The 15,303-nt window shown below is 48.4% G+C and overlaps 1 protein-coding gene across 6 annotated transcripts in view; it reads right to left on the bottom strand.

Annotated features, from left to right (window-relative positions):
* TSC1 (TSC complex subunit 1) overlaps positions 1–14,374 on the bottom strand; it is a 46,070-nt gene extending 31,696 nt beyond the window's left edge. Inside the window, exons 1-2 of one of the 6 annotated variants that reach the window (XM_047098111.1) lie at positions 14,143–14,374; positions 4,525–4,587 (exon numbers count right to left, since the gene is read on the bottom strand). The gene's annotated coding sequence lies outside the window, so the exon portion shown is untranslated. Of the gene's footprint in view, positions 1–4,092; positions 4,244–4,524; positions 4,588–14,113 lie in introns of those variants that run through there. The other 5 variants (XM_047098115.1, XM_047098110.1, XM_047098114.1 and 2 more) reach the window with 5 other exon arrangements.
* Positions 14,375–15,303: the final 929 nt, after the last annotated feature.

The following is a 15,303-nucleotide window of genomic DNA, read 5'->3' as shown; positions in this document are numbered from 1 at the left end:
GTAAATGTCATGTTAGGGGTCAAAGTCTTGTCTCTGGAGCCTGTTCTTTCCAGATACTTTACAGAAAGCACAAATAAGGTTTCATTGTAAAACACATTAGTATATTTTTGGCAATAAGCTTTTCTCTTTGGTTCTAAGATTCTATCTTTCAACCATATTTTTTTAATTCCCCAGAAAAAAATGTAAGTCTTGGGTTTCATGGGAGGTTCTTCATTTAAGTGTCCCAAGTTCAAGGATTCTGACGTTCAAAAAAGCCCTCCCAAGGGTTTGTTTAATCACGAGCTTTTGAAATCAGTCCCGTGATTAGCGTATCTCTTTTAAAACTCATTCAAATATTTCTCGAGGGGCTAAGTGCAGGGTGCTGAGTAGGAAAGACAGACTCAGCACATGCAACGGAGAATTAAATGCGGGAGAAGGAAGTGGACGGGGTTCAGTGTGTGCACAGAGTGGGGAAGGGGCCAGCTCAGCCTGTAGGCAGTAGGGGCGGGTGAGGCCCACACGTGTTAGACACACTTTGCAGTCTGGGGAAGATGGACTGGAAAAGTCACCCGAAGGTTAACACCACAGGCACCGGAAGCATCAACTTACAGCTGTGAAAGTCTCTCTTCCATTCTGGAAATAACCAAGTACAAAAAACAGGAGTCACGAGAAGCTGAAAGTCAAGACCTAGGTTAATACATTTCTGTAACCTACATGCCAAAGCGGTATTCCACTTAGTCAGTGTGATCATCACTGGCCGCGTGCCACAGCACAGTGCCGCAGACAATGCTACTCGCATTAGGGAGCAATGACTTTCAACAGCCACCCCCCATGCCAAAACCTGTCACTCTGTCAGTCTTCTGGACCTCAGGAATATGCACGGCCATCGGTCTGAAGCCAACATCAAGGTGACATCCTCGACTCCTCCACTGGCTCTTGTCCTCCCCTCGGATCTGTCAGCAAACCCACGATTTTGCTGTCCCTTCGTGGCTCCCGTCCAAGCCCCATCACGCTCCGTGCTACTCCTCCCGCCTATATTCCTGCTCCCCTTCCGAGGCAGTTGCCACCAAACAACCACAGAAGACTCTGAAATGGGGAAATCAGAATCCGTCACCTGTTGAGGTCCACGCAATGGCTTCCCGTGGAGACAAGAAGAGCCGAAGCCACGAGTGGCCGGACGGCTCCCTGTGCTCTGGCCGGTTGTGAGCCCTCAGCCGCCGCCTGCCTCCTCTTGATCCACTCTGCCTCGTCATTTCTCTGCTCTGGTCCCCGTCTCCCAAAACCCAGGAAAACTGGTGCTCCTGCGCTGCCCCTATCCCTGGGATGCTCCTCCCCCAGATCCTTGCATGGCTGACTGTCACTGAGGTCTCTACTCAAAATGTCACCATCTCAGAGAGGTCTCCCCTGAGCACCCAACCGAAAGCAACAGGGGGGTTGTTAGTGACCGCCCTTGAATCGACCAAGCTTAAACTTTACAACCAGTCATCAGATTCGATCACACAGGATACTTAGTATGATCTCAACTCGCATGGAAGATAGGGAGTCACCCAAGTTTAACTTTAGTCTCTATATTTGGCCAATATCTGGCTTTGGCCTTGGTCTTTGGAACCTCTGAAACTTGAACTGCCTACTTCAGCAGCATTTCTGGCATCCCTGACTGTGTGTGATCAATAGCTACGTGTTCATGTCGTAACCATTATATCTAATCTACACGATGTCTATAATGTGGACAAGGCGTGCACTTAGAATTACTGTTAGAAATCTGAATATTCACTCTTAAATAAAGGTAAAACACTCTAGCTGTAACACCCAAGCTCAGTGTTTTACAGTTTCATTACAAACGTATATTTATTATAAAAATAAAAGCTTTAGCTGATGAACATGGCTTTTTTTTTGAAGATTTTTTCTTAACGTTTATTTATTTCTGAGACAGAGAGAGACAGAGCACGAGCAGGGGAGGGGCAGAGAGACAGAGACAGTCGTTGGTCTGGGAGTGGAGCCAGAATCTGAAGGGAGGGGACACAGAATCTGAAGAAGCCTCCAGGCTCTGAGCTATCAGCACAGAGCCCGACGTGGGGCTCGAACTCACAGACTGCGAGATCATGACCTGAGCCGAAGCCGGACGCTCAACCGACTGAGCCACCCAGGCGCCCCTGAATGTTTTTTAAAAATGTTTACTTACTTTTGAGAGAGCACAGGCAGGGGAGGGGCAGAGAGAAAGGGACAAAAGATCCGAAAGGGGCTCTGCACTGACAGGCTGACAGCAGCAAACCCAATGTGGGGCTTGAACTCACTAACCGTGAGATCACGGCCTGAGCTAAAGCCGAATGCTCAACCGACTGAGCCACCCAGGCGCCCCTGAACGTGACTTTTATGTTCAGAAACAATCAAGAACTTTCAAATGGTTAAATATGTTAACTAATCATATGAATATTAAGGAGACAGATTACATAGATAACTTTACAAATAACAGCAATTATTCTTTGAGCCAAATGTTTATAAAATTTTTAATAATAGATGGCTAAACAGAAATTAAATTGCATTTTAATTCTACATTTTATAGAATTGTCTTATAGCACTTATTACAAACAAAATAAGCTTTCAAAGCTGCATTTAATTTATAGTCATAATTAGTAGTCTTTCAAGAAAAGTAATATTTGGGAATACTTCACATCTTGCAAGGACGAATGAAAAATGTCAACCTGTCACCTCAGTTGTAAGACACGAAAAAATCCAAACATCACAGTCAACAACATCCCTGAGAAATGATCGTCAAGCCAAATATAAAGACTATAAATAGTATAAAGAAAACAGTGTTAAGAAGAAACTGAAATCCCCTAGCACATTTTATACTCACTAATCAAATTTCAAAGCGGACTTTACAAAAATGCTTTAGGAAGACAAGGTCTTGTGGTTCTGTGTCTACGAAGGCCAAAAGAGTAAACCAAAAAGCTTGTCAAGATGGTGGCTACAGATTGCCAACAATTTTTAGTAGCTGAAGACAAAGGACCTGTGAGGCTTGCCCAAGCTATGATCCCAAGATACAGGTTCCTCCTAGAAAACAATCTTCCGCAAACTTCCCTGAACTACGTTCTGCTCTGTCCAAAAAGGTTAGTGATGGGCTGACGGTAGTGGCTGAATGCAGCATCCCGCATGCAATGCAGCGACCACAGTCGCAATGTAACTGCAGGTCCTGAGGAAGTCATCTTCCTACACGAGAACTCCAAACTTTACAAACCTAGCTACTAAAATGTCATGCAACTGCAATACTAAATTTGCGACTTATGATGTGTGTTACTCAGCTTGGGCCCCGATCATATGAACACCACCGCTTGACAATGGGTTCTAATTCATATTCCGCGGACTTGTGAAGAAGGGCGAGTGTGAAGAACACGCAAAAACACTGAGAATGAAGTCACACTCCGAAAGCTTCCCCTACTTGTGACAGAAGGACACTTGCGCCCTGTTGTTGGTCCACAATCTGTACGAAATTCCTCTTTGTGAACAGACATCAGTCTTGAAGGCAAGAAATCCCCACTTTACTTCACAATTCCTGTGATGTAAGGTGAGGCGGACGATGACAGGACATAGTAATTGGCAACAAGTGAGCCATCAAGCGAACCCCATCAGCTACACACAGAGAGAGACAGCAACCAAACACCTCCCCATCTTCCCCACATCTTCCCACAGACGCACACAGTGCTGTTGCACTGGGCGCTCTTGCTGGTAAACTCGAAATTACAGCTCAGTGATACAAGTAACGTCACTAAGACCAAATTCGCATCCGCAAAAGTGCCAAAGCCTCACTATTTATGAAGAGTATATTCTAGGACTTTGAAAATCCTCCAGTCCTAGAGACCACCACGTCCTATAGTCCATCTCCGAACACTAATTAAGACGATTAATAAGTAAAGCCATGTGAAGACATAAATGCTAATTCACCAGTTCGGGGGTTCTCAGCGCAGGATGTACATCAGAATCACCTGGACGGTTCACAAAATCCGGATGCCCAGGCCCCACTCCAGAGCAGGTGAAGGGGTGGGGTCGAGAGACCACGTGGATTCCCAAGGCACAGCCAGGGTCGAGAACCTCTGCGTTAGTCAAATGACTCACCCCAACACAATGGCTTCAGTTTAATCCATTTAACGTAGTGGTTAAAACCGAGCTTCGCTGCTAAGATGACCTGATCTGAGTCAACAGGTCCACCGAGTAGCAGCTAAACAACCTTAGGAAAAGCAGATAATATCTCAGAGCCTCGTTCCTCATCTGCAAAATGAGGATACACCAAAAGTGTGGCTGTGAAAAAGAAAATAAGTAACACGCATAAAGCGCTTAACACAGTGCCTGGCACTGAATAAGCCGTTAATAAACCACGGGTAGTTTGACAAATCATCTCATGCCACAGGAGGACCAGTTCCTAGCTAGTAGCTTAACCCAGAACCGTTCAGTCCTGAATGCAAAGAAACAAGTACACGTCTACACAGTCACGCCGGTGAGCGGTTCCCTTCCATCTCCCCCAACCACTGGACTGAGTTGATACCTTACCTGTTCTGGGGACAATTGGTGCTTCGGCTCCCAGTGCTGTCAACCTGGTGTCTTTCATGGTCACTGAAGGGAAAAAACACACATATGTGGACAACAATCTTACAGTGAACTGAAAACCAGATGCAATGAGGGGGAGGTTAGGGCTCGTCTGGTCCAAGCTGCTTCCTGCCCTAGCCCTGACAGGTGGCCGTCTGGTTTCCACTGGAACGAACATTTACAATCACTGGGCGCACGTGCCCCTCTCTCCCTGTCTACATTTCTGAACAGCTGGTTGCTGGAAAATCCTTTATATTGTGCTGAACTTGTAATCTCTGTCTTCTGTTAGCTGTTTATTCGAGCTATAAACAAATGGGCAGGATGGGTTCTAGAATCACACGATTCCAAGTTGCAATCCACGCTCTGCCAGGTTATCAGCTGGGTCACTTCTGGCTGCTTATCTTAGCTTCCTAACATCTAGCCTTGTTACCTCATCTGGAAAGCGAGAACAGCGGCCTCTACCTCAGGAGGCTGCCTGGGGGGTTACACGGGGTAGAGCCCTGGCACAGCGCGGGGCAGAGTCCTCACTCACACGGCCCGGGGACTCAGGCCACAAGAGCAGGAACAGTGCCAGGCGCAGAGCACCTAGCGGGCCTACACCTCCTCATCGCCTGCCACGGCCCCCTCCCGCCCTACAGCCCAGCCCCCGCCCCGGCCCCCAAGCTAAGCATTCACCCTTAAAATGTCGGCTTATACATCTGCCCCATCCGAGAAGGCTTCCCTCCCCTCCGCTCCTGTGCCCCAGACTAGGTCAGGTCCCCTGTTATATCTGCTTAGCAGCCTATATTTCTTTGTGTCGCTTGCCACAACCCAATTAAATAAGCGTAATTAGTTACTGAACATGACTCCCTCACTAGAATAGAAGTTGCACCCAGGGAGGGGCAGGAGCTCAGTCAGTAGCGTATCTCTAGCGGCTACCACGGTCTGTGGTATGGTTGACTAAAGGGTAGGACTTAAAATATTTCTTAAATAAATGCACAAGGCTGAATTCTGCCTTCGAAACAGCACAACCTGAATCTCATCCTTCCACGTGACAAGCATAAAATACTTGTGAACAGCTATCATTTTTCTACTTTCTTCCCCTTTTTAACAAAACTTTCTGTCTTGGCAATTATGTCGTATTAAATAAGCACATAAAATAGGCATATACGTGTGTGTGTGTATATTCCAAAGTGTTTTTTTTTTTTTAACATTAATTTATTTTTGAGAGACAGAGAGAGACAGAGCACAAGCAGGGGAGGGAGAGAGAGCAGGGGAGACACAGACTCTGAAGCAGGCTCCAGGCTCTGAGCCATCAGCACAGAGCCTGACATGGGGCTCGAACCCACAAACCGTGAGATCATGGCCTGAGCCGAAGCCGGACGCTCAACCGACGGAGCCCCCCAGGCGCCCCTATCCCGAAGTGTTTTAAAATGTGGGCCCTTCGAACTAAATGTGGGTACAGTGTAATCATGAGCTGGCAGCCCCAGGAGGAGCAGGGATTACCTGTCTGGTCCCCCAGTGGGCACCCTGGGCCTACTGCAGGATCTGGCAGAGAAGAGGCAAATATACCCTGTTCGGGTCAGCAAAGATTTCACCACCTTCTCCGGTAGCCTTTGCAGGGTGGGAAATAGAGCGAGAAAGCTGAGCCGCACACACTGCGCGCGATGCCCCGTCAGCGGGCGTGCGAAAGCCCTTTGCTGGCCTGTGACGTCAAAGTCGAGCTAGTGGATGGAGCAACTCTCTAACAAGTAACAGCTCTTGCCCCAGACGACCGGGTAACTACATTTCCTTGTGGAGCACACTCTAGGCATTAAAATCCAACGGTCCTCGGTGGCATCGTGCAAGTGTGTGTACTTCCAAAAAGGCCAGCCAAATCGTTCAGACGGGGAGTGCTTGCCTGGCCACAGTCACTCCGTCAAGTAAAGAACCGGAATTAAAACACAGAAGCCTCTACTATTCGGCATCCTAAAGTCAGCGGTAGTCCAGTGAGTCATACAGACTTCCTCTTACAATTCATCCTAGTTGGATCTTTTACCTGCCTGAAAAGGAGTATCCCAGGGAAGGGTGAAATTGGGATATACACAAGACGAGATCTCGTAGCCTGCCCAGCCAAGATCGCCACCGAGACAAAGGGACTGGCACGGGAAATCAGAATGTCTTTTGTCCAATGCTCAACACGAAGACTTCTTAAATTCTTTCTTTATCACTAGGCCAAAAAACGGCTCATCGTAACAAACTGTCATCAATCTAATGTCGACAAGTCAGAGGCCACCTGCCGTTATTTATATTTTTAACTGCTTATTGACTTATCCATTTATATTTAAATCCTGTCCTATGGAGGTACTGCTAGGTAACATCGTCCTCATCAGGCAAGTGCAATGTGGCCTGTGAACTCCCTGATCGGAGGTGAGGAATGTTGAAGACCCTCTTTAAAGCTGTGTATGGAAACACCTTCAGAGCATAACAGGGTCGAGTCACGTTCTTAATCTTCAAGAGCCAAATCAAAAAAGAAACATGCCCCCAGATCTAGATGTTTCCTCTTTCATATCTGACTCAAAAGACGCATTCTCGCCTAGAGATGGAACTTCCTACAAGCAGTCTTTTTGAATGAATCAATGAATGAATGAATGAATGAATGAATGAATAAAGGGTAAGTCTGAGGAAGAAGAGGGCTCTGTGTTTTTAGTATTCTGAGATTAAACAGAAAGAGCTCAGGTCAATTTGTTTCCATAGTTCACCTTAATTTCATTCTTAAGGTGTTTACAGAGAGATGGCTTATATACTTAGGATTACACTCAAACTCCAGCTTAACAGGCACGTACAGCTGCCATCAGCAGAACCCTACACACCTTTTTTCACATCCCTCTGTCCTGGGCAAGGTGCATTACACGTTGTGAGACAGCTAAGAGCTATGCATCCCTTTATGAAATACCTAAAATGCCTTTAGAAAGTATTTTATCTGAAAACATCAGTCGAGTATTCAGACTTTTGGCAAACCATGCCAAGGCATCATGCGTGTGGCCTTCTATCCCACGATGCCTTAGAACTGCAAATCCCATCAAATAGGTACCTGCATAACACACCACCTGAGACGATTTTATACATGCTTGTCTATGAGGTAAAAATGAAGGCAGGTGTCTCGTCACCATAACTTGCTTCCCATGCTCAAGTCTTTCATCTAAAAAATTCAAAGACAATTCAGATACGGGTTCAGGCACAGACGGACTATTTTACAGGACAGGCAGATCAGAACCAGCACTCCATTATGTTAATAATAAAGATAACAGCAGTAACGATACGCTGGTACACCACTGCGTTCAAGCGCTGGCTCGGTAACAGTCTCGGGTGATTTCCTCGAGCAATCTTCCACCAAGTGAACAAAGCTGCCTCCAGCACAGATGCATCCAAAAAGGGTGAGATACTAGCTGCCATTCCCTCTTCCCACGACACACAGGAAGGAGGAGAAGGGGTCAGGAAACACCACTCTGCATGTGAGCGTGAAGCACCTGATGGAGAAACCTGCCGAAACGTGCAGTTGTGGCTGACTTCCCCGCCCTCGCAGCTGCACACCCTCTCAAGGTCACATGAGCCGGGCCAGGGGAGCTCCAGATTTGCCATTCAGAATTTTTGCCATTAGGGACCTGGAAGGACAACTTGCTGAAGCTTATGCCCCATTTCAAAGGTGAGTCTTGTAGAACTTGCCTGTAAGGACGGAGCTTGGTCTCAGTAAGATATCTCTCTTCTATAAATAATAATGTTTCTTTTAGCCTGAATCAAAATTATTTACCAAGAAAATACACATCAGACAAGTATCATGCATGTTTCAAACAGCCACTCTACCAAGCTTCCCCTAAAAGAAATCTGAGCAAACTGCAAGATTTCTTTAAGTTTCAAGTTCCTAGGACTAAAACAGAAATACCCCAGGAAAATCAAAGGACACAGGCTTCAACACTTCAGGATAGTGGTGCTCAAACGTGGTCCCAGCAACAGCAGCATCACCGGGGGATTTGTCAGAAATGCAGACCCCTGGGCCCTGTGCCACACCTCTGAATCAGGAACCGTGAGGGTGGGGTCTTCTGGGGGATTCTGATGCCCTTATTAAAGGTGAGAACCACTGGCCCAGGAAGCAGAAGGATGAAGCCAAAAAACACTAAAAATATAAATTTGGGGGCGCCTGCGTGGCTCAGTTGGTTAAGCGTCCCACTTCGGCTCAGGTCATGATCTCGCAGTCTGTGAGTTCGAGACCCACGTCAGATTCTGTGCTGACAGCTCAGAGCCTGGAGCCTGCTTCAGATTCTGTGTCTGTCTGTCTGTCTGTCTCTCTCTCTCTCTCTACCCCTCTCCTGCTCACACACACTCTCTCTCTCAAAAATAAACATTAAAGGGGTGCCTGGGTGGCTCAGTCAGTTGAGCGTCCGACTTCGGCTCAGGTCATGATCTCGCAGTTTGTGAGTTTGAGTCCCGCATCGGGCTCTGTGCTGCAGCTCAGAGCCTGGAGCCTGCTTCGGATTCTGTGCCCCCCCCCCTCTCTCCGCCCCACCCCTGCTTGTGCTCTGTCTCTCTCTGTCCTTCAGAAATGAATGAACATAAAAAAAAGTTTAATAAAATAAACATTTAAAAAGCCACAAAAATACACATATATATTTAATATATAATTTTAAAAATAATTTGAGGTTCAAAGGGAAAAAAATACATAGTGCCTAAACCTTGGAAAAAAGCCCGGTGGAATTCTGCCAGGTGCTAAAGGTACCAGCACAGACTGAACTCCAAGCCTGACAAGCACTTAGCAAGTTACATACCTGAGATCTCCACTTCTAATTTTTTTTAATGTGGCATTTAAGTCGAATTCCCTGACAAGTGTAAAGAATAATTCAATGTAGAAGTTTAACAAGATGATGTACAACCCAAACAGTACACAGGTCCACCTCTGAAAGGCTTGGGCCTTTCCCACCTACTGATTAAAAAAAAAAAAAAAAAAGTTTTTAATAAAGCCCAAGTCCATTTTTAAGAGGAGTAATCTGTCTAGAATAATCAGCTGGGCTGCAAGCTGGGTCTATAAAGTTCCTGAATGGATCTGTATGAATTGTTTGGTGGTGACAGGACAGGAAGGGATATTTGGTCCAAAGCTTCCAGCAGATTTTCAGAGGGGAACTGAGGCGCCCCAAAAGTTAAGAACCACTAACTTATGAATGAGTTTATGAGATTAGCAGTTCGTGTCATTTATCAAAGCGAAAGATGAAATGTTTGGGCTCCGAAGTCAACCAACAGGGTTCAAATCCCAGTTGAGAAGCTGTGAAAGTGACCTCAGGCCTCAGTTTCCCCATCTTCCTCACCTGTCTCTTAAGGCTGTGGGAAGAGTCAACGGGAATCATGCATGTAAAATAGCACCGTGTCAGGCACGTAAGTACTCAATAAATACAAACTTGATTATAACAATATTACTACTAAATGAAATGTATTGCTGGGTACATGAAGCTTCAGTCTACCCATGTAACAACTTGTATGTGCAACATTGATAAAACCATTCTATAACTCGAAATGGATACACTTCATGTTTGCTGCTGTGCTCCGTGAACTATTCAAAGTAGCACTGGTCTTAATGCAGACATTAAGGTCACTATATCTGTTCTTTCTTATCACCCCCTACTGAGCCTCCCATCACCAACAGAAAGGCAAAACTGTCCCCGGTTACTCAAATAATGCTTCGTGGTCTCTCCCACCATTATCTTTACTTTAGAAAGTGACCTGTGAATTCTAGGCCAGTCACTACCAGGCCTTGTTTCGTATCAAAGCTGGGGTTTTAAGGCACTTTACTCAATAGATGATAATCTGAATTCATTCAACCTTAAAAAGTTTTCTGTTACCTTTTGCTGGTTCCCAGGACAGAACAAAAGTTAGCACTGCACAAGGGACAAGAAGAAACTGGCGAGGTCCTAAGAGCATATATCTTTAATATATAAATATATATATATATATATATATATATATATATATATATATATATATATATATTTTATTCTCCCCCCCCAAAAACAGAGACATTAGATATTAAATGACTAACTTCTAGTAACTATAGGCTTAAAAAGTAAACCAGAAAAAGAATAATCTCAAATTGCTGATGGCAGACCTCTTTCAGACCAATTTAAATGGCCAAAAATGAGGAGTATTGTCAAGCAAACTAAATTATACTAAACACAGGGGGGGAATCTCAAGTGTGAGTATATGTTAATTATACACACATATATTTTTAAAGCAAAAAGCTACAGGTTTAAATGTTACTGAGTATACTTTGCTTTCATGCTTAAGCTCAGCTCTTTACATGACAAACAAAACTAATATAAATAAAACCAATCTCTCAAAGAGAGATTTATAATGTGAAGAATTTACAGGGGGTTACCTCTTAAAGCATCATGTGATACAAAGGAAAGGATACAGAAGTCATCACTCACTGGGTCAGGCTAAGGGTCACCAATGTGCTTAGTTATTTTTAAATTTTTAATGTTTATTTATTTTTGAGAGATACAAAGACAGAGCACAAGCAGGGGAGGAGCAGAGAGAGAGGGAGACACAGAATCCAAAACAGGCTCCAGGCTCCGAGCTGTCAGCGCAGAGCCCGACGCGGGGCTGGAACTCACAGACCGCAAGATCATGACCTGAGCCGAAGTTGGACGCTTAACCGACTGAGCCACCCAGGCGCCCCAATGTGCTTAGTTATCATAAAGCCGTTAACACTTTGAGTCAATCAATCGAGTCAGAATGTTTAACTGAAGCCCCAGGAGGACTTGAAATCCCAGAAATTCAGACTTAGAAACACTGTAATTCACAAGCCAACTCTCTTACTTCACAGACGAAGAAGCTTAAGCTTAGAGAACTTCGATGGCTTGTTAAAAGTCAAGAGCCATCTGATTTTTAGCAAAGGCCTAAAACAGTTGATGCATCGCTGTACTTGGTTCCTCTGCATCCAAGAGTATACTGTTAATTCCAGGAAAACCTAGTCCACTGTGGCTCTGGAACCTGGAAAAGAACATACCTGTACCCTAACAAATGGGGAAAGAAGGACAGAGCTACGGGATCAAGTCAACTGTAATTCAGAGCCCAAAACTCACCCAGCACTACACACCCACCGAAGGGTAGAAACTATCTTAGGAAATGCCTTTGCAATAAATTATACATCAAAGGAAAAATAGCCAAATTGACACTCGAAGCCACTGGTCCTCAACCTCTGGCGTACATCAGAATCACCTACAGCTGCCTCCAAAATATATACCCAGGGTATCCTTGGAGACCAAGCATGTGGGCCCGTGTACTATGGGACTGGACATCTGCGCATGGAGGTTCTGATGAACACGGCTGCTTGAGATCGCGTGTTCCCGGCGATTTTGTGATTCCGTAAACATTACACAGACAGGTGTATCTTTGATTTGCCCTGGGAAGACTGTTCAGTTTCGGCCCACAAATGACACCAAGCATGCACAAACGCATCGGATTACGCCGCAACAGTAGCCGTGTGACATGCCCTCACTCTTAACCCAGGAAGGAAGGGTACAAGCGAGTCACAGGATTCGAGACACTCCAAGTTAGTGAAGCGGGGTACTGAAGGCCGGTAGCCGCCCAAGAGTCTGTCTAACTAGGAATTTAGAAACACACGAAGCCCTCAGGACACGAGGAAATGCACGAAGGGAAGAAAGCTTCCATCATCCACCTTTCCAGGCACCTGATGGAAGAGGGTTTTAGATAAGATATTAACTTTAGTAAGAGGATATTTTCATTTTACATCGTCTATAAATACCCCTTAAGTTTACGCCAGGTGGTTAGGAGAAGACTTCGCTGTTCCCCAGGGCAATAGCGGAGAATGTTTCAGTGTTTCTGAGGGGCTTCATTTGCCTGATGCACGACTGTTACGGGTACATTTCCCTACACAACCCTAAATCAGCCCTCCCATTTGCATACTCCAGGTTTACTCAGGAATGTTCAACTTCAGAATCACAGGTGGCTGCTCTGCAAATCAAGGGCTCCCCGAAGACTCGGTTTGATAAACGCTTCCTGAAATTTACAGCCCCGCCTCGCCGGCGTGTTTGAATTCCGATGACTCCAAGTGGATCCCGAAATTATAAATCAAAGCATCTCAGAAGAGTATTATTCTATTTTAGTACTTTTACAGCTTAGTCTATGCAAAGTGAAGTGCTATTTCCAGGCTTTCTATTAACAAAACAAAACAAAAAAAACAGCAACGATTTTAGTAGGACTTCTTTCCGCAGTAAACGTGTCCTTTTATAAAAACATCACACACTTGCCGGCCTAATTTAGACTCACGTGTTTACAAGCACAAAGGCTGCCATCCCAAAGGAAACTCAGGTGTAGGAGCCCCTATCGCTGTTGGAGGCCCCATAGCTGGACACAACGGACCCCTCTTCAACACGAGACGCGCACGCACGGGCACCTGCGCACAAACTCCGGCCGATCGGTTCCAGCCACTTAATTAGAATGACAGGCCGGCTCCGGTCAAGCAACATCCACACGGACCAAGCGGGACTAGCAACAAGGCCGGGAGCACAGTCTTGGAACCCACAGCCGAACACCCTGCGGACGGGACCCTGGGCCACCAGCCCCAATCTCTCTGGGCCTCAGTTTCCTCCCCTGGGAAATGGAGGCGTCCACAGCGGCCGCCTCTCCCCGTCGCCGCAGGGACTGCAGGAGAGGGCGACCGCCGAGCACCAACCCGCCCGGGGAGCGCTCCACTAACGCGAGCGCTTGCTCTCGGGAGGGCCGCGCCCCCTCCCCCGCCCAGCCCCCGAATCCAAAACACACGGAGCACAACTCGCTCGCAGGAAGCACAAAGAGCTTTAATCCTCCAAGGTCTCTCGGCCCGCGGGCTCGTCGTCTTCCAGTTCCGCAAACGAATGAATGGGCGTCGAGGCGCGGCTCCGCAAACAGCTAGCCGCCGCCGAGGCTTCACCCCGGCCGCCTTGGAGGCAACTGTCTCTGACCGTCAAGCAAACACCCACGAGCACACGCGGAGCGAGGCGCCCCAGTCCCGCGAATTTCAGCGGACGCGCCGGGAGTGCAGGCGAGTCCCCGGTGCCCACGGGCTGCCTCCATTCATTCTCCGCCCCACCCCCGGCCCCCCCCCCCCGGAAAGCCCCAGCACCAGCCGCCCTCCCCCACCGGCCCTGCCCCTCCGGCCGGGGGTCTCTCCCCTGCCCTCCGCACCCCGCGGGAGCCTGTCACCCCGCCGACCGAGGGGCTGGCGAAGGGGCCCGCCTCACCCCTGCCCTCGGCACCGCGCCCCGGGGGTGCAGCCGTCCCCTCGGCCGCCGAGGAGGGGCGAGGTGCTGGTCCGGCCCGCCTCTCCTCCCCAGGGACTCTCGCCAGCTCTGCGGGGCCCCGCCAGAGACAGCACGTAATCAGAGGGAGGGGACAGCCCTCCGGACACCCCTTCCCGGGCTCCCCTCTCCAGCAAGTGAGCCCCCTGCCCCAGCCCCTCGGGGCCCCCACCCGACCGGGGTCGTGGTGCCAGGGGTGCCCCGAGAAGCCCCCGTGGAAAGGAGGGGGGCGACACCCCCATACTCACCCACCGTCTCCTCCCCCTCAGCTGTTTACCTCACAGTTCCTCCAGCCTACAGGGCGCCGCCATCTTGGACGTACAGCACCTCCCCCGTCGTGAAATGCCCAGACCGCTGCAGCCTCCGCCACGAAAAAGAGTGCCCAGCTGGGTCTCCCCTCCCCCTCGACCCCAGCGGCAGATGACCGCGGCCGGCAGCCCCGTTGGACGGAAGAGGCCGTCCTGCTCATTACTGGTGGTGAGAACCGGCCGAGAAAGAGCCCAGGAGAGTTTGTAAGGTCGGGGGGGGGCGGGGACGGGCGGAAGGATCCCGAAAGGCGGCCGCTGAGAGATCTTGTGACTCTGAAGGAGGCGAAAAGAAGGGCCGGCGCGGCGGGAGGAGCCACGCGAGGGAGCGAGGGGCGGGGCGGAGGTCACGTGCTCGGGCGGGCGGGCGGGGCCGTGCAAGAGGCGTAAACAAGGTGGCCCGGCTGGGTGTGGTTGGGGTGCCTGCTGCCTTCACCCTCGTCCCCTCTGCCCTTGCAGACCCAGTTGTTCCCTGCCCCCCCGGCCCCCTTCCCGGGGTCTCTCTCTCTCTGTCTCTCTGTAACCCGCCGCAGAGCCGCGATCATGTTTCCCAAAGAGCCCCTGGGGCCCGCGTGGGTGAAGGGTCCGCTCTGGAGCCTTGGAGGAGTGGCTTTTCACTCCATCCGGGCAGCCTTCGTTCCTTTGCAGAATATTCGCAAAACCCCACCTCTGGGACTGTGAAGAAAGAACCACACTGGCGTCTGCCCTCAGGTTGCCAACGCCTCAGACCTGATCATGACAGTTGTGGACAACCATCCTAATCGGAGCAGACAGCTTTGAAATGAAGCAGCCTTAATTCCGTCCCTTCTATTTCCTAGCTGTCTACCGGCTAGACCTGACAAGTCTTAAAGTCGGCGGGGGCCTCAGTTTCTTCCTCTGGGAAATGAGCATAATAGCATTCCTCAAGTGAGAATTCAAGCCCCGAGCATAGTAAAATGCTCAACAGGTGATGTTCTTTATCAGAGGCCAGAGCAGCATGACAGAGCAGGCAGAGAGTGAGAGATGAGCCTAACGGAATTTGAAAGGCTTTTTGAAGGAGTGGGCATCTGCTTTGTTTTTAAAGGAAAGGTAGGTGGTATGAAATAGAAATGGGAGAGGCGGTTGGGAGGCCGGAAGCACCGACGAATCAAGAG

The sequence above is a fragment of the Lynx rufus genome, unplaced genomic scaffold, assembly GCF_022079265.1.
Source record: "Lynx rufus isolate CCGP_SWC_20201006 ecotype Redwood Valley unplaced genomic scaffold, mLynRuf1.p SCAF_44, whole genome shotgun sequence".
In the NCBI taxonomy this organism is placed as follows: domain Eukaryota; kingdom Metazoa; phylum Chordata; class Mammalia; order Carnivora; family Felidae; genus Lynx; species Lynx rufus.
The sequence above is the reverse complement of the archived record's forward strand: the minus strand, read 5'-3'. Positions and strand labels throughout refer to the sequence as shown.